This window comes from Cupressus sempervirens, chromosome 10, assembly GCF_028749045.1.
Source record: "Cupressus sempervirens isolate cs-2001-9-10 chromosome 10, ASM2874904v1, whole genome shotgun sequence".
NCBI classification, from domain to species: domain Eukaryota; kingdom Viridiplantae; phylum Streptophyta; class Pinopsida; order Cupressales; family Cupressaceae; genus Cupressus; species Cupressus sempervirens.
Genome location: NC_143127.1, coordinates 605,588,938 through 605,611,467, shown reverse-complemented (window position 1 = coordinate 605,611,467; position 22,530 = coordinate 605,588,938). Strand labels below are relative to the sequence as shown.

Genomic DNA, 22,530 nt, shown 5'->3' with positions numbered 1-22,530 from the left:
CAGGACAGTTTCAAAAAAACAATTAGATTTTCTATTCATCTTTGTACTCAAATGAGTGGCAATGAAGAAGATGAATTTTTTTCTTGAAAACCATGGAACTAGTGTAATGTCTCCCTTTTGTGGCAAAGTAATTAATTAAATAATTAAATAATTAAATAATTGAGGGCTTGGTGGGTTAATTTGATTTTCATAATTGGACCACTTTTATTTATTTTTCCCTTCCAATAGGGGTGGGCATTTATTTTAGATTATGGAGGAAAATTTATTGAGAAGGCACTATAGATGGAGCTCTTGAGAGAGCAGTAAGGATGGATGTGTTTTCTTATTGCCAGGTTTGGAGCCAAAATTCATTGGCAGTTTCAGTGGCCTTAAACCACTGTAGTCTGCTTAAATTTGTGAAGTCTCCTAATCAGAGGCAAATTTGGAGTCAAATACAATGGAACAATTCCATTGAGGTTCAGAAAATTCAAATCAGCAGTGAGGCTGGGTACTCGGGTACGAGACAGGAAATTCTTGTGATTTGTGGTAAGAATGAACCTAGCAAATTATGCCGATTGAACAAAGCAAGGTTTGAAGAATTTTATGAACTGCCATTAACTGTTTAACCGCAATGACTTTACACAAAATACATATAACTGTGTCTCTACATTTCTATAGTGATAGTCATAATAATATTCCACCACAGCAGAGGTGGAAAGATAAGAAGATTCCGCAGTCCATCTTGTGTCTCACCATTACCATTCGGAAGAGCTCAAAGCAAAGCATCCAATTATATTGTCATTGTTTCAGGGGTCATGGCAACTTGAGGGTGTGGATCATAGAAGTAGTAGGGTGATCAGGCTGTGACAGTCGCAGTATGGTGATCCCGCAGTGTTTTAGTTGACTAAGCTATCATGGACATAGAGTTTCTTTTGCTGGAATATCTAGAACTCCCTATTCACCAGGCAATGGAATAACAAAATAAGTCCCAGGTGCACCAATTGAGTGGCATCAAGTATGCCAACTTGAGTTTGCAAGAGTTCTGGCGAATCAATAGGCAAAATTAAAAATAACAGATATTCATTATATCACAGAGAAGTTTAGACTGATAATTGTCTGATCAAGGGAAGACATTCAATTGAGAGATTAATTGGGAGTTTGACTGAGCTATTGAAACCATATCTTAGTTCGAGATAACTCAGCTTTATTATCTAATAGCAGACAATAAAGGAAAAATTGAGAAGGCAATTTGATTCTTTGTGTATAATTGGTCTGGAACTCTCTTCAATCCAACTCTTCAATATTCTTTCTGTTCTTTCCAATGTGGAATATCATCTATGTCAAGGAGAAAACATTTCCTATCTCAAGTTATTTGCACTTATATTCCTGATTTCAAATATAATTTTTTCACGGAATTCTATTTGGGATATTGTAGTGGTATCAGAGCCTTGACCCTGCCAGCCTGCTAGGTTGAGGATTTAGGAGCAGTGAATAAGCGGCATAAATCATTTACGAGAGAAAAAGGCAATGGACAGAATCACGTAACCCCTCTTTCAAAGGTACAATGAGAGATGCAAAACCAAATCTGAGCATTTTGGCGATATTGGCTGATTTGGCAAGAGGACGACAAAGGATAGCTGAAGCAATTGCTCGTTTATGTTAATGTTGTAGCTTCAATCGGATTGAATTGACCTAGAGATAATCTTTCATCAATTAGACAAACTCTCATATATCTACTTATATATATATACATATATATATATATTAATGTTAATATTGTCTAATTGATGATTAATTTATAAATGACCATAGAGACATGTCTTTTCACGAGATATGTCTCTTCTACGCATATTTATATAACATTCAAATCTGCATTTGGAACACACAGAAATAATGGCAGTTTTATTAACTTGTTACATTTGCAGAAAAGCGATCCTACAAAACTTAACATGGTATCAGAGCCAGATTTCTTCAATAAAGCCAACAACTTGAAGGTATATCAACATGTACTGAAGAAACATTACCAACAGTACATTGATGGGTTGGAGACGTTGGTAAGGCATTTATGCTATGGCAGATGAAAACATATAAGAAAAAGTAATTCTAAACCATTTGGGACGAATACCCATATAATCAGTGAGCAGATAGAATAAGAAAAGATGACCACAGTAAGAGAATGAATTCTGCAACCGATAATTATACATACCAACTCTAACATACGAATCGAAGAATATAGGACTCTATTAATCTTCCAAACATGGAAACTGTCGGATGAAGAACTATTCACATCTATCAGTTGGGCTTCATTTCAGATTTGTAACTTATCGTGGATAAAGTCGTGGCTTGTTTGGGTGTATTTGAAAATGAGGGCTCCAATTATTATCATGCTAAATATCATGTCGTGGCCTGAAAGCAATACTGTAGATTCTGTTGTACAGTGTGGAATAGACCTGGATACAGTGATGCCTTGGGTGCTTGAATATATATATTCATGGGCAATAAAAGTATATCTCTATTGTTGCTACTATGTTTGGAGGAAGCTGCTTTATGTGCGGGCTGAGAAAGTAACATCTGATGTTCCCTCACTTACTCATTTGCAGATTAAAGACGCTCAAAGAATTGGAATTCGTTAAATATTTTTCTGAATACTCAGAATTACAGAAGAGCATGCACAATAAACATAATCGGCAGATATTATCGTGTCATAAGTTTGTAGAAGATTATTGCTTTGATAATTAAATTTTGATCTTTGATAACCATAGTTCCATGAGAACTGCTATGTTCTGGTGGGCTTTTGTTTAATAATAAATATTGAAGCTATACAATAAGACTGGAGCCCAAATATTATTACCACCACCTGTTATTTCTAAATTGTTTGCTGCATAGTTCCCATCTCCAGTTTTGGTATTTTGGCATCGAATCACAATAACAGGCACTAGAACCACTTCATTTTCTTCTTATGCATCTGCCCAGGTCAGCCTTGTGGGCCCTTCGCGCTAGCAATCACGTGGGAAGTCAAGGCTGTATATTAACCATTCGGCAGAATAATTACAGGGATCATCATATCTTACCATCAATCGACGAGCGAAAGAAGTAATATGAATTAAAGAGGAGACATCCTATTGGCTCGACCTCCGTTTGTATGGAACGAAGAGATAAGGGGAGGATGCAGCAACGAATAAAGAAGGAGATAAAAGGGAAAGCATTTTGTTTAAAGAAGCGGTTAAGTTTATTCGCCGACCAAAAGAAGACTTGAGCAGTACCAACATTACTGCCATAAAAGGTAACCAATTGTAATATCCCTTAGTTGAGAGCTATCTTAATTTAATTCTGAAACAACAATCCCAACTTAAAATAAGGATTGCAAAATATGATTTAATGAAAATGGAGACATTTCATTATAGTATCCATCAAAATTGATTCAAAGGATGAATGTAAATATAGTTAGAGCCACAATATTCAACAAATATGTAATTGTTCCTTGTCACATATCCATTGAGTCTGTATTTCCGATCAGAACAACTGCTTATCCTTCTCTTCCATGTTGTGCAGTCATTGTCTTGGTCTAAGTCATATCTTATGACCGATTTTGACTTTAATGAGCAGCCTTATGTGAACTATATGTTGAAGTAATATTGGTGCTAAAAATACTATGATTTTCCAAGTATTAAAACAATAAGCCTGTGATAATTCAGTTTCTTGGTCTGGGAACAAAGTCTGATATGACCTCTAGAATATAATATCTTGGGACTATAATTTTACTAGGTGTCTTTGAATTGTTATCACCCTGAGTTTTTCAGTTTAAATTTGGGATTTGTTCTGTATCTGCGTGTTCCAATCAAATCTAGTTCTCCAAGCACTTATTGATCTCCTTTCAATCTCTGTTATATATTATGTCAACTCCTCTAATTTCTAGTCCCTATATTCCTGTGTATATTGTCTTGAAAATGGGTAGAAAAGGACCACCTTGCACTTGTTGCTATTGAATATATTTGAACTCCCGATTGAGTCTTTCGTTCCTTCATCTTTTGACATCGAATTACTTAATGACACTTCATTGTTGTATATTATTTCAAATGACATCTGTGGATACTCCCTAACTATTTTATGGTGAGATGCTCAGTATTGTATACCTCTGTGGCATCAGTGTCGACATTTGCAAACTCTGTGTACTCACAGATGACAACATGGGTGTTATTTAGGAGCTTCTATCGAGAAGAATTGATCATAATGAATTATTAGTTACTACATGTGCCCAATTTGATCAACATGATGACGAATGTGTTACTGAAATGCTGGTGAGGGACTGATTATGTTCGGCTGTAGAAGACATAATGCTCCAGTATGTGGTTATTTCTGCCATTGTTATGCCTCCACAGGATATCCCTCAGTTCCTATGCTTGGGAACTTCCAACAAGGTGTCTGAATATTGACGTTACTTACAACCTGGTACCGTCGGTTGGGCATCAAAACTCACTCTCTAATATTTCGTTCTCCACTCTAGATCTATTCTGTCGGCTTGCACTTGTTTTTTGTTCTTTAACAATAGAAAAGATTGTGAGATTAAAAAAAGAAAGATGAGATTCTTCCTACGTAGATATAAAGTGTTGATTATGCGTGAATAAAGTGTTTAGTGTGCATGAATAAAGTGTTGAGTGTGCATGAATAGTTTTCCACTGATGTTCTAGCCTTCTCCTTCAATGATTCCCTCTCCTTGTTGTGATGAAGATATTTATAAGCATTGGAGTGATGTCTCTTCTTTCCTGACTAGTTTGCACCTATTCATAACAATAATTTCTTATTATTTCAACTTGATTTCTATATTAATCCTCAATTCATGATAATGATATTGTCATTAGACCTGATAATAGTCACATAGATTGTTTGATATATTAATCTATTCTTATATGAATAATTTTTTATTTTATATGTTCATAATATATTTCAAATTCAATTGCGATATAGTGATTTATTATCTGTATAATATTTATAGTTAGAGTATAATTATGTCAAATGTATCTCAGTTATTATAACATATAAACATATTAGTTTATATTTTGATATTTGTTTTGAATATTTTATATCTAATTTAGATTATAATCATTGATACTATTTCATTTTTTAATCTTGAGAAATATATTTATTATTTATTCACCAATTATTTAGTATAGATGATATTATAATATAATTAAAGATTATATTATAATTATATTATTATATATAATTATATTATTTCCATATTGTGATTGTATTAATTTATATAACATAATATTATATCAATTTGATATTTAATTAAAATAGTTTATTTAATAATAAATTATATAATAATATTTTTAATTTTAAATACTAATTACATTTAGTCTTTGAAATGGGGACATTACACTAATAAAACAAATATTTGAAAGGGCGGATCCCCCCTTATCAGCCCAAACGCCTATTACATGGACTAATAAAGGTGACACCTTAGACCATTCGTTGTTACGGGAGGGAGTAATGTGTGTCGCCACCTCTCCCTTGTGAATAATAAAGAATCACAAGAATTTTTTGAAATTATTAGGTGTCATGGGATATATCGACCCAATCATCAAAGATGATGAAGTATTTAGTAAGCCAAATTAGTTACAACCATAGTAATGAGACTCGTAGCGAGTCATCCAAGTCGGCAAGTCAAGTTGCCTCAGCCGGGTCAAAATGACCTGTGACCCTGGCTTGGCGGGTCAACTGATCTGACTCACCTGACTCAGCAGGGTGACTCGGCTGACTCATCTGACTCGATTGATTTTTTTTTTCTTCGCCTTTGTAGTTACGTAATTGATGTATGTTACGTATGTGATCAAATTACCTTCTATTTTATGATGTTATTGTGTCTTTAATCTTTATTCAATAATGGGTGCATGGAATTAATTTAAATCTAAAAAAATCTCTAAAATTCAAGGGTTTTATCACTTTGCCGAGTCACTACCGAGTCACAGGCAAGTTTGAGCCGGGTCACGAGCCGAGTTACCTTTGCCGAGTCCGAACCAAGTTTGAGTCTCATTACTTTGATTACAACCAATAAGGTGCTGACTTATCTCATTTCATATCAATTCAAGGAAGAATACATGCCAAGAAATTGAGAAGAAGAAAGACTGAGAGATAACAAATGAATTGCAAAAATTCCATGGGTTATCATCTCAACTGAAACAACTAAAAGTAATATTTATGTCAGAAACATCACCATTAAGAAATTGCTATTATAATCAAGCACATCAAGAAAACGATCATACCCTAGTTGAAGGGTCCTATCAAACCGAAAGCTCATTCATCTTTACATAGCCATATTAGACAACAATCATTAAAGATAAAAATTTATTAGTAATTGCCATTTAATAAGAATTATACTAGATAAGCAATCAGGCCAACTGAAGATCATTTGCATAATGATATTCTAATAATGTTCAAGAGTTGCAAAGAAAACTTCATAAGTTGGATAAGGAGATCAAGATATCAAAGGATATTATTTGGATGTTGAGTATATATTTGATTGATATAATTCTTTAATTTTGCAAAGTATAATATAATGCTTTGATGGGCTAAGATAAGACAAAGATGCAATTCTGAGTATGGAGGAAGATTTAACTCAGAAAGAAAGAGTGAAATTTACTTAATTGTACAAGAGATAGTTTGTCAAAGTGTTATTTTCTAGAAGATACATAGGATATAGAAGTTGATGACTTATAGAGTTATAGGTTGATATCATTCATGCATGATGGTCTCTCTTTGGACTGAATAATCTATATGAGTGAGAATCTTACATTATGGGGGGGAATAATAACCAATGTTCCATTCCATCTTGGACCACCTCAATGGGGAGATGATTCTAATATGGCAAACAATCTAAGAAAACATTTTCAGATTTGATGAACCTTCATTGCAACTTGTATAAAGGATGTGTAGATAAGTATTCATTAACCTTGAGTATTACATTTATTTGCTCACTATATTCTCTTTCTTATTTGTAACTCTATACATATTATAAGAGTTGTTTGCCTTTATCTTTTCCTATATGTTTGAGGATGTTCTTGTAGGAAAAGAATCTTGGTACTTTACACATGCTACCAAATATTGTGCAACTCAATCTTATGATAGTAGCTCTAAAGAAGCTGTGCTCTAGAAATTATTAGTCATTTGATGATCAGGGTGGTAAAAGTGAGGCTCTTGGAGTGAATATCCTTGATGATTGAGATTGAGTATCCTTCTATATAAAGAGGGAGTCTAACACTTCACTAGAGATAACCTTGTTTAAGGAGGTGAGAAGGTTGATATTAGATTCAGAGGGAGTCTAAAATTCCATCAGAAGCAACCTTGAATGGAAAAAGTCAATAGATTGAGAGCGAGAAGTTCGAGGTGAAGTTCCTTGTAATTCATTCTTCTCTGTGAGAGAAATGTGAGGTGAAAGTGCTTGTTCCACCTTTTAGGAGCAACTATGGATCCACCCTCTGACTTGGTTCATGATGGATATCATGAGAGTTACTATTTTGCATATGTGGATAAATGTCATGAAAAATGGCGATCTTCCATTGATGTTTCTTTGTGAGGTAGCTATTGTAAGGTGGCAATCTTAACAATGGCTTGACCTATTATCATGATGGACTACATTAAGTTGCTGTCCCGGAATGAGCTGAAGATCATGATTGTTAAATGATAGACTACATTTAGTTGCTATCCCAGAATGAGCTAGACATCAGATAACACATATCCTTCTAGGATATAACATATTCTCTTGGCGGGCATCATGAACTTGGTGCCAGTGCACATACCAAGAGAATATAAGTATGATGAATATCATATGATTGATATTTCTTGTTGAATCATGCTTCCGATGATACTGAAATATAACATCTAATTTGATGGATATATGTTGATAACTCTAAATATGCCATTCCAAGAATATCATATTGAGATGATATCTCTGTAATGACCCAAACCAGCACTATAATGTTTGAACCAAATTTTATTTGTTTCCCCCTTAAGGCTAACCCCTGGAATATAAACCTGCTAATCAAATAACTAGCAAGGTGAACAACAGATGATAACCCGTAAAGATATTTCTGCAACTCTTAAATATAATATTCAAAATTACATTCACATGAAGAAGAAACACGAACAAGAAGTAAGAGTTAGAACCCACTCCAATCACTCTGACTTCTTCAAAATGGCATCAAAGGTGCGAGCATATGAAAATTACAGTATAACTTTGTTTAATTAATTAGAAGTAAGTACTCCATTTAATTATATAATTTCGTTTCATTAATTAGAAATACCTTTCCCATTTAATAAAATAATTACATTTAATTAATCAAGATAGGCGTATTTATTAAATGTATGTAAAAATATGAGCAAATGTGAGTATGAATTCCAGCAGCGATTCGATGCAAATTCTACAAATTCATCCTCTCCTAAAATGAAGAGATTAAGATCTCTTAAATAGACTTTCCTGGAATCCATCAACGGTTGAGATCAAATTCAATCAACGGTCAGGAGTAAAATTGAAGTTCAGTCATAAAGGGAGATTCCCAAATTAATGGGAGTTAACAGATTTAATTTGAGTAAAATAAGGAGTTAACTGATTTAATTTGAGTAGAGAAAGGAGTAGAGAAAGGATTTAATGAGAGTACTAAACTAGTAACATTCCACAATTTGGAAGGACGTTGTTGCATTAGATATTAGCAATACCATAACCAACAACTTCTAGATAACTCCTAAAACGTTATTGCATTATACAACAGCAATACAATGACCAGCAAACTATAGATCTAATCTTAAACACAGTTCTACAGTCAGATTGGAAACTTAAGAGAAGAACTTGTAAGCACAACCGAGACACGTGAATTGATATCTCCACTGGCAATGGGTTTGTGTCCACTGCTTGCCTGCACGAGGGGCTACGTCCTCACACGGGTTGAAAGCTGAAGCTTTCTGAATGGCTCTCACAAGCGAGGACTGAAAATCTGAATAGTAAATCAAGCATGCCAAAAGTATGAGTCTCATCTCCTTTTATCTTCACAACGGTGACCCTTCAGCTTCTCCCTGGTAAATCATCTTATTCCTCCTCGTCCTCTTGTGACCACATGAGATATTAATTTGACCTTCAATAATAAATCTCCAGGTAACATTAGTCAAGTTTAATATTGAAAATTAGTTCCTTCTTAATAATTCTAATATCCCCAAAGAAGGGACATTACAAATCTCCCCTCCTTGAGATTGCTTGCCCCCAAGCAATCAGTACCAGGGTCCCATACAAGTTTGCAGGTAGCCTTGAAATCCAAACTGAAAACAATTTTGGCCATATTGTGAAGCCAAATGTCTCTCTGCAATAAGACTTTCAACTAGATCCTTGGATCCCACATAACTCCTTGAAAGAACTCAACACTTGCACCGGTAAACTGTTCAACACTGACCAACACCCAAACCACAATAAAATCCTTGTCCAACTATAGATGTAATTTGCCAACACCTGGGTCCCAAACTCTGTTACATTGCCTCGCTGCTATGATGAGATAGAAATATATCCAAGGTCCATGTATAATCTAGTAGAGTGTGAAGACCTGACCTAAGCGAATGATGTAAGAAATGAACTGCTCAAAAATGAAACTACCATCCCATGGGCATCAAAGTTCATATTGTCGGCATAAACTTGGAGAATTCTCAAACGCAGAGGTCCTTTGAGTATGACAGATGTTGAAAATCTAATCACAAACCTCAAAAAATTACTCCATCGAGAAGTGGTTAGAGGCTGATGAAGAAAATGCACCCAACTCCTGAATGGAATGAAATCTGAAAATATGTTCAGACTGATCAACTGATAAACAACGGAAATTGATTCATCATTCCCTTGTTGAGATTTGGATTCACTGCTAGAATCTGAGCTAGGATCCCAAAGTTTGAAATCAAATTCTTCCTCTTCATAGCAAATAAGAGGTGATCCTTCATTTAACACAAAAAGAGGATTGTCGGACTCCCAATCAGCAGCAACTTCAAACAAAGGGTTGTCAACAAGCTGAAAGTGTTCTAAAGTTCTGCTACTTAACCGTTTCGGGCAGCTATCCAAGTCATATGTTTGCTGAATGTTCTCAAGTTCGTCAATGACTTCTTGGAAGAACTCCTGCCTCATCCTATTCTCATGTTTCCGAGAGTGTTCCATGAGCTTGATTTAATTTTTTGCTCCCAGTAAAGATAATTGAGTTTCACTTAGTGCCTCCTAAACATTCTTCAGCGTCTTATGGAGATCCTGAATCTCATCCTTTTCCCCATTTGACTGTGCTACATAAATCTCAGCAACCTTAAGAATATAATCCCTGTCGGACAACAGATATAAGTAATCTGATTTCATAGTCTCGAGTGCTGATTTGACCTTCTGTAAATCAGTCACATGCCAGTCATCTTCCCCTTCCCTTGTACCAAGGACGTCACAACCATGTCTTCACTAACCTTCAACTGATCTGTAAGGCATGTATTTCATTATCTCCTTGCTGAAACTGTTCATTGTCTTGCAATGTCATCCCTGGTTGTTCCTCATGATTCACGTTCTAAGTATCATGAATATAGGGTTCATGATGCCAAGGTCCCAAACCGCTATTACTTTGAGTGCAATTTGCTTCATTATTTTGCTTGACAAGGCTCACCTCCAATTCACCAATGAAGAAAACTATGCCTTGTGTAACATCTACTATGTGATCTTGAGAAGACTGCCCATCTCTGGTGGTTGTTTGCTTTTCTAGTTCAGGATGATTTTGATCTATCGAAATTTCTTCGTACACTCCTGTGTGTTGTTCCCTTGCAAAAAGATCCTGGGCCAACTCTAGATACTTTCGTTTTGCCATATCAGTCATATTTAGTTGCTCAAGATAAAAATTCATATAATCATTGAATGATAGATCATTTTGAATTCGGTTGGGAGTCTTTGATAATCCATGTAAATATTGAGTATTTCAATTTTTATAATGGAATCTGAATTCCAGACTAGCCGCTCTTGCGGCCTCATAGTATGCTTCTTGAAATTATCCGATACCAATCCTAATTTTATTCAAAACTTTTCCAATTTTTTAAAGTTGTTATCCTGCTTACAGCCTAACTGGAATATAACGCTGAAGACTCATTGAATAAATTGAAAATTTCAAGAACAAAATTTCCGCTTCCCACATTCCAAAAAATCACCAGCTAAAACAGATAGAGATGAAAATCCATCCAAATCCTACAGTTTAGAAGTATCTCATTGCATGAAAACATCTGTAGAAACATTGTTTTCTCTGTTTATTCTTGAATCAATTTTATAGACAAGCATCAAAATGTTTGCTTCATCATTTCTAATGTTAGTGTCCTTTGAAGAAGCATAAAGTTCATCAAATAAATTGAATTGTGCACCCTCGTCTGAAACTTTCGATGAACCATCACCAGACTCTTCCTCAACAGGATGGCAAAGGCATTCTAGTAAAAACTTTTGCAGATCATCATCTGGAAGAAGGTAAGATTCCTCAGAGAAAGCGGTGAAAGACCCCAAAGGTAAATCTTTGTCTCTTATTTCAATTTCCTTTCCAGTTGAAATTACCACATTCTCATGCTGTTCTTTTTCCATAGCAACTTCCAAGAGAGATCTGATAACAATGTGACCTCAGGTACGATGTCTTGTTGCTTGGATCAGGCTAGTTTTTGATGCAGTGCCAAACACTGTTCACAATGCTTATGCTAAAATCTCTTGATGACTGAAGCTAAGCTGCCCACCAGTCTGATGATGTGGTAACCAGATGTATGTATGTATCGTGTCAAGACAAACAAGTGTCGTGAATAGTGTATAGATGATATCACAAAGATATAAGCCACAATATCTGATGTATGAGAATGATAGATGTCTTGCTGAATGAGCACAATATATGCCCACAACCTCTGATGAATGTACACAATATTGGCTCGCAATCTGTGACATATGTGCCTGACATTCACAATCTTTGTCACAACCTCCAATGATACTGTGATTGCATGTATGAATATGCAGATGGCTGATCGCAATCCTGAATGGTGGTAGAATATAGGGAAATTGCAGATGTTTGATGTCACCCTAGGAATATATATTGCTGATGTCACTGGCTGCTCGATGAAAGCTGCTAACTTAGTTGGAGATGACCACCGCAGTTCTTGAGATCTTAGATGTTGCTGTTCGCTAGCCAATTCATCAACAACGAAGAGACCGGTACCTTCATTAATCTGTAACTTGGGCAACACCAAAGATTCAAAGCCTCTTACATCAACCTTGTATTTTCCAACATTTGGCCACCTAGCACTCTCACCACTTTATTTGCCACTTGCCGATATTGTTAGTGCAAGCTGTGCCTGTAGGATGTGTCACCCGCACGTTGCCTTGTTTCATAAAACGTCACACAAGTGAGGAGCTATGGTGTTGACGTTACCATCTTCCCAATACCCACAGAACATTGTAAAAGCAAAATTCGAAGCTAACTTGTGAATTCCGTCTGAGACTTTTGTTCGACAGTCCAACTTCCACGTCCTCAGACCAACAATATCAATGCGAATTCTTGCATTAGCTTTTCTCAAAATGCTCGGTCCACTTTAGACGGCTATTGCTTGTAATGATTTCCCTGTAACTCCCTTGTTATACTGGTACTCAAAATGGCGTTTTTATTTGTATACGGTTGCTAGGTGTTTTGAAAAGAATCCACAGAATAGCAGTTAACTCCTTACACGTATCTCCTCCAATTGCAAGGTAACTGACCAAAGAAAAGAGGTTGTCCTTCACCAAACGCTCAATCCATAGCTCTCAAAGAAAAGAGTCGACAGTTGTCATTCAAACCCCTTTTGGTTACACACGAAAATAATTTATGCTTTCACTTTTTGGACAACGTGTGTGGGTTTGAAAACACATCCATCAATAGTTATCTGTGTTGGTCGTTGATTGGTAGGTGTAAACAAAATGTTTAAACAACTACTACCATCGGAGTTAATATCTCCCGTAAGCTTGTTTACTTCAAAACTTCGCCCCCCCTCCAAAATCGCAAATGACGAGTATGTAATGCTACGTCGGGATTCTTTTGTTTTCTCTGTCGCTTTCCAATGATTTCTAATGGCGACGGTTCCTCTATTCAGTTTTGACGTTATAAACTCCTTAGTTCAACGACAAAGTCATTTATGTGTTTTGTGACCTGCTATCGATTCCAATTATTAAGTGGAGCGTCACTGTAGATGCTCCCATCCTCTTTAATGACATCGCATATATTGTACTAGTGGTGTCTATGATTTGTATATCGTTTGCTCCTTTCTTATGCATCGGACGAAGGCAATTTTGTTGTGAATGAAAATGCCTTGAAATTGACGGTGGGTATTGTTTGTTTCCCACTTTCCTTTCAAATGCCAAGCGATGTATTTTTGCAAGCCTTCCTAGACGCAAGGCAGGCAGGGCTTGCGACATGAGTTTTCTTCAGCTTAGAAACACATCATCAGGCCGCCTAGCAACGTTTCCACCTCTATTCCGAGCATAGTCAAACACTTCCAGCAGGCGGCTTCACTCTCATCTGCTCTGGTCTCGTGTTCATAGAAGCCTACCGAAATGTAAGTGAAAATCCCCTAGAAAAGATATTTGTAAACAATCCTGGTCCTTGCTTGACAAGTTCATCATATGAACATTTTGATTGTTGAAAGGATACGATCCACTTTTGATTAAGGGAGAATGAAGATTTTCCATCCAATGAGAACCAACTCGCCCATAATGTTGTAGCTGCGTTTGAATATTGTCATCTTGGGCAAGGTAGACAACTACAACACCTTGACATTTGAGTTTGTGTCTTCTACTGCATAAAACAGAATGAGGAGAAGCTATTCCAAGCTCATAAAGACCAGGACAAGAGTAGCTTAGTGCACACTATATCTTTCTGATCCTTCTTTGCCAAAATCATGATTCCTCTAGTCAGATGGCTCAATACTTTTGCAGTGCTCAATGCAATTGTGAATCTTTGACAAGAATAATCTCCTCTCCTTTGCCACGTTCACTGTCAGGATTGAACACCATGAGTTGAACGTTTACTCCCACTTGTGGTGTAGAAAGACCAACTCCATTAATCCTGTATTAATGCTCACTTAATGTTCTGCATAACATCTTGAATATCTTTAGAATTTGTCTCTGATAAATTCTGATAAAGGTTTACTATCGATTTCCAATAGCCACACAGGCTAGCAGAAAGTGCGGTTATGATATAACCTCACAGGTTGGCAGGAAAACCAGCTCTAATACCCCTGTAATGACCCGAACCAGCACTATAATGTTTGAACCAGATTTTATTTGTTTCCCTCTTAAGGCTAACCCGCAGAATATAAACCTTCTAATCAAATAACTAGCAAGGTGAGCAACAGATGATAACCCGTAAAGATATTTCTGCAACTCTTAAATATAATATTCAGAATTACATTCACATGAAGAAGAAATATGAACAAGAAGTAAGAGCCAGAACTCACTCCAATCACTCTGACTTCTTCAAAATGGCATCAAAGGTGCGAGCATATGAAAATTCTAGTACAAAAAGTACTGAACCAGTAACATTCCACAATTCGGAAGGACGTTGTTGCATTAGATATTAACAATACCATAACAAGCAACTTCTAGATAACTCCTAAAATGTTATTGTATTATGCAACAACAATACAATAAGCAACAAACTATAAATCTAATCTTAAACATAGTTCTACAGTCAGATTGGAAACTCAAGAGAAGAACTTGTAAGCACAACCGAGACACCTGAATTGATATCTCCACTGGCAATGGGTTTGCGTCCATTGCTTGCCTGCACGAGGGACTATGTCCTCACATGGGCTGAAAGCTGAAGCTTTCTGAATGGCTCTCACAAGAGAGGACTGAAAATCTGAATAGTAAATCAAGCATGCCAAAAGTATGAGTCTCCATCTCCTTTTATCTTCGCAACGGTGACTCTTCAGCTTCTCTTTGGTAAATCATCTTATTCCTCCTCATCCTCTTGTGACCACATGAGATATTAATTTGACCTTTAATAATAAATCTCCAGGTAACATAGTCAAGTTTAATATTGAAAATTCGTTCCTTCTTAATAATTTTGATGTCCCCAAAGAAGGGACATTACAATCTCTCTCGATGCTTGGGAGCATAATGTGTTCTATGACAATCCTCCCTAGCTAAGAGGAAATGTTGTAGCTTCAGTCAGATTGAATTGACCTAGAGATAGTCCTTCTATGGTTATTGGATAAACATCAATTAGACGAACTCTCATATATCGACTTATATATATGTATACTATATATATAATATAGATATGTTATATATTAATGTTAATATTGTCTAATTAATGATTAATTTATAAATTACCATAGAGACATGTCTTTTCATGAGACATGTCTCTTCTACGCATATTTATATAACATTCAAATTTGCATTAGTAGCACAAAAAAACATGGCAGTGTTATTACATTTGTAGAAAAATGATCCTATAAAACTTAACAATTTATTGGAATCAAGGAATAATGAAACCATTAACGGAGATAACAATGGGAGTGGCAAAAATTCAATCGATGGAAGGACACAAGCGCAATCTTGCATCTAGTTCAAGGTTCATGATGCCCACCTTTTCACCTAGAGTTGAGCAATAGGAGAGTCATGCTCACTCATTGTTTGAAACTTTGAATTGCAATAGTAATTCAAACAAGATTGACTAGACAAAGGGTTATAGTTGGATTTGCCCCTTAGGGTCTACATGGATCTAAGAATGAGACACCTATCAATAAGGGACACAAAGGCTACATAATAATTTGATGGCAAAGATGGACAAGCTTAGTCTACTGTTCTTTAATGGCTTAGGGAAGACAAAAACATGTGCTTGGGTACAAAAGGTAGGTACATACTTTTAGTTTCACCCCTTTCCTGAGGACAAAGTAATCAAGTTTGCAGCACTACATCTTTATAGGATTGATTATGAGTGTTGCATCACATAATGATTATTTTTGGGACCTGATCAAATCACCTCATTTGGGGATTTAACAAAGAGACTTATCGATAGATTTGATGGGAAGGATCTTGAACTCATCTTAAGGAGGTAGTCCAATTGGAGAAAGGAGGTTCAGTTGATAGCTACATTGCCGAATTCTAGAGATTCTCAATATTTGTGATAGATATAGTGGAGAGGATGTTAGTCTCTCTCTTCATGGACAAATTGATAGATCTTTGAGGGGTTGGGTCAAGGCTGTTGGCCCCTGTACACTCCAAGAAGTGATTAATAAATGTGTGCCATGGCATCGTCTACATCTAAGAGTGAGGTCCCTCCTAAGGCACCCTTTTCATTGAAGGATAATGACAAGAAACCTTTGGAGAAAGAATGACCTTGAAAGAACCAATTGGATGATGCGATGACAAGACTTGTGAAATAGGAACTTGTGGTTTAACTTCAAGGAGTATGGGTCTTGATACTTTATTGCATTGTTAAAGGAAAGTTTCACTACATCAATGTCATATTAGACATCAGGAACTATCTCCTTCGATGAATTTAACACCTATTGGGAAGAAGAGTTGAACTACTGCTACCATATTCGTTATTTCACAATACAACATTTTTTAGGATACGAGGTCTATTATAGGGACATCGAGCCATCATCATGCTTGATGCTGGTGCCACTCACATTTTCATTGGTGCTAACTCGGTTGCTAAGAGAACATCAAGCCATCATCATGCTTGATTGTGGAGCCACCCACAATTTCGTTTTTGCTAACTTGGTTGCTAAGAGAGAGTTGCAAATAATAGAGTTTGAAGGGTTTGATGTTAAGGTAGCTAGTGGTCATTAGTTGCCTTGCACACTCATGATGCCCCATTTGAACATCACCTTAGATGAGTACAAGGTTAAAGACATTTATATTATAGCATTGGATGATAGAAATTTTATTTTGGTCATTCAATGGCTAGAGTCCCTTGACAAGTATTTCCAAAGTCTCAAGAGCTTAGAATTCACATTCAAAGTGAATGGGAAGAATGTGTCTTAAAAGGCACACCTAAAGGAGAATCTAGACACAGTTTAGCTAGGCACATGGAGGTTATTTCTAGACATGATGAAGGATCCAAGGATAGGGATTATAGATGCAAAGCATTAGATTTTGTCCATCGCACCAAGAGGGACATTTAGAAGACACAATATATGTGTGACGGTTGGAGTCAAAGAGCTAGGAAGGCAAAGTTGATTGCAGCCCAAGAAGAGCAATGTCTTGTAATGTCTCCGTTTTGGGAATTAGAAAATTCAATCCCAACTTCATATAATATTGAAAATGACTTTATGGGAGCTTAATGCAAACTGATAAAAGTCATTTTAATATTAAAAGAGGTTTGAGAAGGTACAAAAGAGAAAGAAGACAAAAAGACAAGAGTTGGAAAACGAAGGGTCACAAGTTTAATGTTCTCTATTAGCTCCTATCTGATTAGTGAAGATTTTTTTTATAATTGGTCAGTTGTGGGACTTATATTGATTCAAAAATGTTTTTTTTTTTCCTGATGTCTCGTTAAATTCATGTACTCAATGAATAGTAAGACGCACCTTGATCTTCAACAATCTTATTATGGGTGAAGGGATCAAATTTGATCACTATATATATTTATATATTTTCCCTCTTCTCATTGTCAATTTTAATTGTTCATAACTTTCTTTAGTCTACTTAATGCATTATGACTTAAATCAGTGATAGTTACGTAGTTTAGATGATGTAAACTCAATGGTCATCTGATCTAGCATTTATCATCTTTGAGAAGAAGAATTCTGGATTGGTTTATATAATGAGGAATCCATTTTCTTGGATTATATCATCCTCCATAATGATATTGAGTCTGAATGTTACTTATTACTGCACTTCTTAAATAATATTTGATTAGTGTAATGTCTTCTGCGAATTGAGGAATCTTCTTAATGAGTACCATACGTATTCTATATTTTAATCTATTATGTCCATTGCTCTTCCTCTCCTTTAATTTACATTGAACATCTTGCAATTGTATAATGAAGGCCACGTCTCTTACTAAGATCAAAATAAGAATTACATTAGAAAATAGGAAATTGCTCAATGATTATTGGGATGCTGCTGAATCTTATTCACTGCCTGATGTTCCTGAAGAGGACATGATTATACTGAGGCCGGGGGGGGGGGGGGGGGGGGGGGGGGGGGGGCAGGGTGTGGGTGGGGTGGCTGTTGAATCGGTATAATAACAACTTTGCCAATTTAATTTTTTTATCCAAACAGTAACTTCAAATGCTGAAATAAACAATTATGCACATGAACACAATGACACAATGTTTTACGTAGAAACCCAAAATGAGAAAAACCCACGGCAGAATAATTGCTTACTTATAAAATTGTTCATTTACAATGTTTTGTAAGCTCCAACCTACTAGAGGCTTCAACCCCTATGTTTATGAGCACTGACTCACTGAAAGCTCCAATTCTTACACTTCTCAGGCTCCGACCTACTGGAAGCGCCAACCCCCACTGCTGTCTTCGTGACCACCAACCCATTGCACACAAACTGCTTTTCCACCCTGGCAATGTTGCTTACTTCAACAGATGGTGGACAATTTAATCAATCCTTTATTCTCTTCCTCACTTTTCTTAGTTTTCATTTGTATACTCTTCTTTTATCACCATATATGTCTTATTTATTTCTCTGCACAAATCCTCTTTTGCATCTGCCTATATTTAACTTTTATATCTGCACATATATCTTATTTATATCTGCATTAAACCTGCACTTTTATATCTGCATATATATCTCTCACTTTTATTTAATTTGTACTTATATATATCAGATTGAAATCTGAATATATGTTTATTCTATTCCCTGCATTATTCTTCAACTCCTTACATTCATTTTTTTAAAAATGAACCGTTTCTTACTTATACTTGGTATGTTGACCTTTCAAAGACTCATGTCTCTTTTAAACTTAAATGACACCTCTTCCTTGAATAATCACTTCACTTAATTTTATTTATTTTCTTCTTAATTATCTTGTATCATTGATGAACTTCATAGCTTTCATTTCAATTATTTTTTTTATTATCATCACAAGAAGTTGCAATCTCACCCAGCTGGTTATGGCTTTAACAAACATCAACTTCCTTTATAAATCAGAGATTTGGCATTTAATCAAACAATTGACAAGCAACATTAATGACTCTTTTAAGTGTTAATTTCTGCAATTCCTAATCTCCACATTTACATAAGTTTAAAAAGTCAGGCAATTTTCTGAATAATTCTGATGACCAAATTGCAAGGTAGGATTTGCAAATTATTTACTACACCACACAACAACGAGATACTGAATTTCTGATCACAAACAATCTCAGAATTTATTTGGAAATATTTAATAATGCCAGTTCTAATTCTCTGTCCAAAACAGCTAATACTTGCAAATTGGATTGATTAATATAAATTAGTGCCTGAAAGTAAATATAAACAAATTCAAATGGCATATGAGGAACGTGTTTCTTTGACTGAATTTTATTTTCAAATGGCCCAGCCACAATGCACAGTTTCAGACCAGACATTTTATGGCATTCAGATTGAGAAATAATGTTGCTATAGAATGCAGTTTGAACAACCTGAATAGCAGAGGTAAATCCTATCAATTGGCAGATATAAGTGTCACTCCAAATAGGGCCCATGAACATCCACTTCTCCACACCAATTCACTCACCCAGTCACAGAAAATACGGTAGGAATGATGCTCAGTTTTCGGACTTCCAATACCAAATTCCTTAGCAACACTTTGCTTCTCAGCTAGAGGAAATACAATACGAGAAACCAACATTAAAATCTCAGAATTCACAAGGAACCAATCTCCATTATACTTCAGCAATGGAGAAAAACCTCAAGTCAATCCCTCAATACAATAGGGAAAACACTTGCAATAATTCCCAGATATGCAATCCACAATACCACAGCTGTAGATTGCCAAGCACTTCTTAGAATCTCAGACTCAACCATTTTACTTCAGCAAGGGCAACGAATTCATAACCTCAGAGAAGCCACAAAGGCAACAAAAGCAAATAAATATTCAAGCGTGCTTTTCTCAACAAATGGGCTTGTATTTATAACCTCTAGATGCCCTTTTTGTTGCCGAAATGTAACTTCACTCAAGAACCTTCAACACACAACATTAATTAGAAGCTTCCATTCGATTCTTTCACTTGACTTGGCTTAACTAATTAATAAACGACTCTTTCCAGTGATAACTCAACCCTCAACTTAAGTGAAATTAGAAAATTAAATTATAACTTTATAATAAGCCATTTAATAATTTAATAATAATTTAGGCACTAAAAATATAATAACCCCCAAAATACTCATCATTTAAATATGCCATTTGAAATAGGAGTTATACCTATTATTTTTCCATGTGACCAAATGCACTCTCCAAAACTAGAAAGGGTCCATTTTAATCAACACCCCACTTACCACAAATAGTAAGTACACAAAACTAAGTTCAAATAAAGTCCAATGTGAGCCAAACGAAGACTGACCTATAGCTTATTGAATTATGGATAAGACAAGACCCTCCCTAGCCAAGCCACTACCTCAGAAGATCCTCTATCTACAATAATTAGCTTACGAGGATCACAATAATAGGCTAATCCCTGAAACTCCAATGTTGGCAAAAATGGAGACATTGCAGTCCTCCCCCCCGAGATTGTTTGTCCTCAAGTAATCTGGCAACATAGTGAACTTGAACATCTACTTGGATCCCAAATGAAGAAGTGCGTGACATCCCTGTCGACACTGAACCAATTGCAAACCAACATCATCAAGACTAGCCACATGTCTTGCAACAGAGCACCCAAAACTTGTGTTGATGATATAGAAGTTAGAATGTCACCAGAAGGCAACTCCATAGATTTATGCATCCTCTTCTTCCTTGTATCCACCCATATAATATATATTGGACTGGAATCTTGATCATCACCAACAATCCCTAAAAAACACATAGCTACAGGAGAACCATATGCTCATAAAAAACACATAGCTCATTCTATTTGTATCAACAATAGGTGTAGCCCCGTCAAAATATGTTGTTACAACAACATACCAATTGCCGCAACAAAAAAATGAACTGAATGTGTAGATGGTGAAAACTGAGTCCAACTCCACTCAGGTTAGTGATCAACATCAATCTCAAACAACGAATTGTCATGAGACAATGTTGCATCCATGTCAAATATAGGATTGTCCACGAAGTGAACCTCATCACTGTGCTGATTTCAACTAAAACATGACTCTGCCTCGACACCACTCACCTCATCATCAATGACGTGTACTATCATTAGGCACACATCAACAACTGTATGAATATTGCCAAACTCTTCGCTAGATGGCTTGAGTGACACAAAAGTAGTTGCTGATATGACAATATCCTCACATGTTCCTACTCCAACTATCGCTGCATCGCCATCAAATATATGATCATGGGAATTCATTGCAACAATTGCATCATTTGACTCAACCTGACATGAATTCTCATCACATTCCACCTCAACTGTGCCCAACTCATGCGGTGTCTCATAAGAAATGTCTTGCCCATCTGTAACTGCAACTGTATCATCACTTTTCGCTCTTTCAGAAAGCGATATCATGGTTTGCTCAAATCGCGGATTCGAATCAGTTGGGTCATCCTTTTGTGATTTTTCTTCATCTCATTCACTAGCACATCCAACTATTTCACAATACATTGTATCTCAGATTTTCCCTCCCTAGGTGGTGAAGTACGCCTTCTGCAGGTATAATGCCTATCCGGAATAAACCTTTTGTCTATCTCTCTGGGTATTGAATACTAGCCACCAAATCAAATATTGACACCCTCTGAATAGAACATTGAACATAATAACTGAGCTCAAATTCCTGCAAGTTGGTAGGAAACCGCTCTGATACCATTGTAATAACCCCAGTTGGTTATGGCTTTAACAAACATAAACTTTCTTTATAAATCAGAGATTTGACATTTAATCAAACAATTGACAAGCAATATTAATGACTCTTTAAGTGTTAATCTCTGCAATTCCTAATCTCCACACTTACATAATTTTAAAAAGTCAGGCAATTTTCTGAATAATTCTGATGACCAAATTGCAAGTTAGGATTTGCAAATTATTTACTACACCACACAACAATGAGATACTGGATTTCTGATCACAAAAAATCTCTAAATATATTTGCAAATATTTAATAATGCCAGTTCTAATTCTTTATCCAAAACAGCTAATATTTGCAAGTTGGATTGATTAATGTAAATTAGTGCATGAAAGTAAATACAAACAAATTGAAATGGCATATGAGGAATGTGTTTCTTTGACTGAATTGTATTTTCAAATGGCCCAGCCACAATGAACAGCTTTAGACCAGACATTTTATGGCATTCAGATTTAGAAATAATGTTGTTATATAATGCAGTTTGAACAACCTGAATAACAAAGGTAAATCCTATCAATTGGCAGATATAAGTGGCACTCCAAATAGGGCC

At 35.9% G+C, this 22,530-nt stretch overlaps 1 protein-coding gene across 2 annotated transcripts in view; it reads left to right on the top strand.

Moving 5' to 3' along the window:
• LOC149535315 (glycoside hydrolase family 2 protein) overlaps positions 1–22,530 on the top strand; it is a 294,481-nt gene that overhangs the window by 132,720 nt on the left and 139,231 nt on the right. The window lies entirely within an intron of this gene.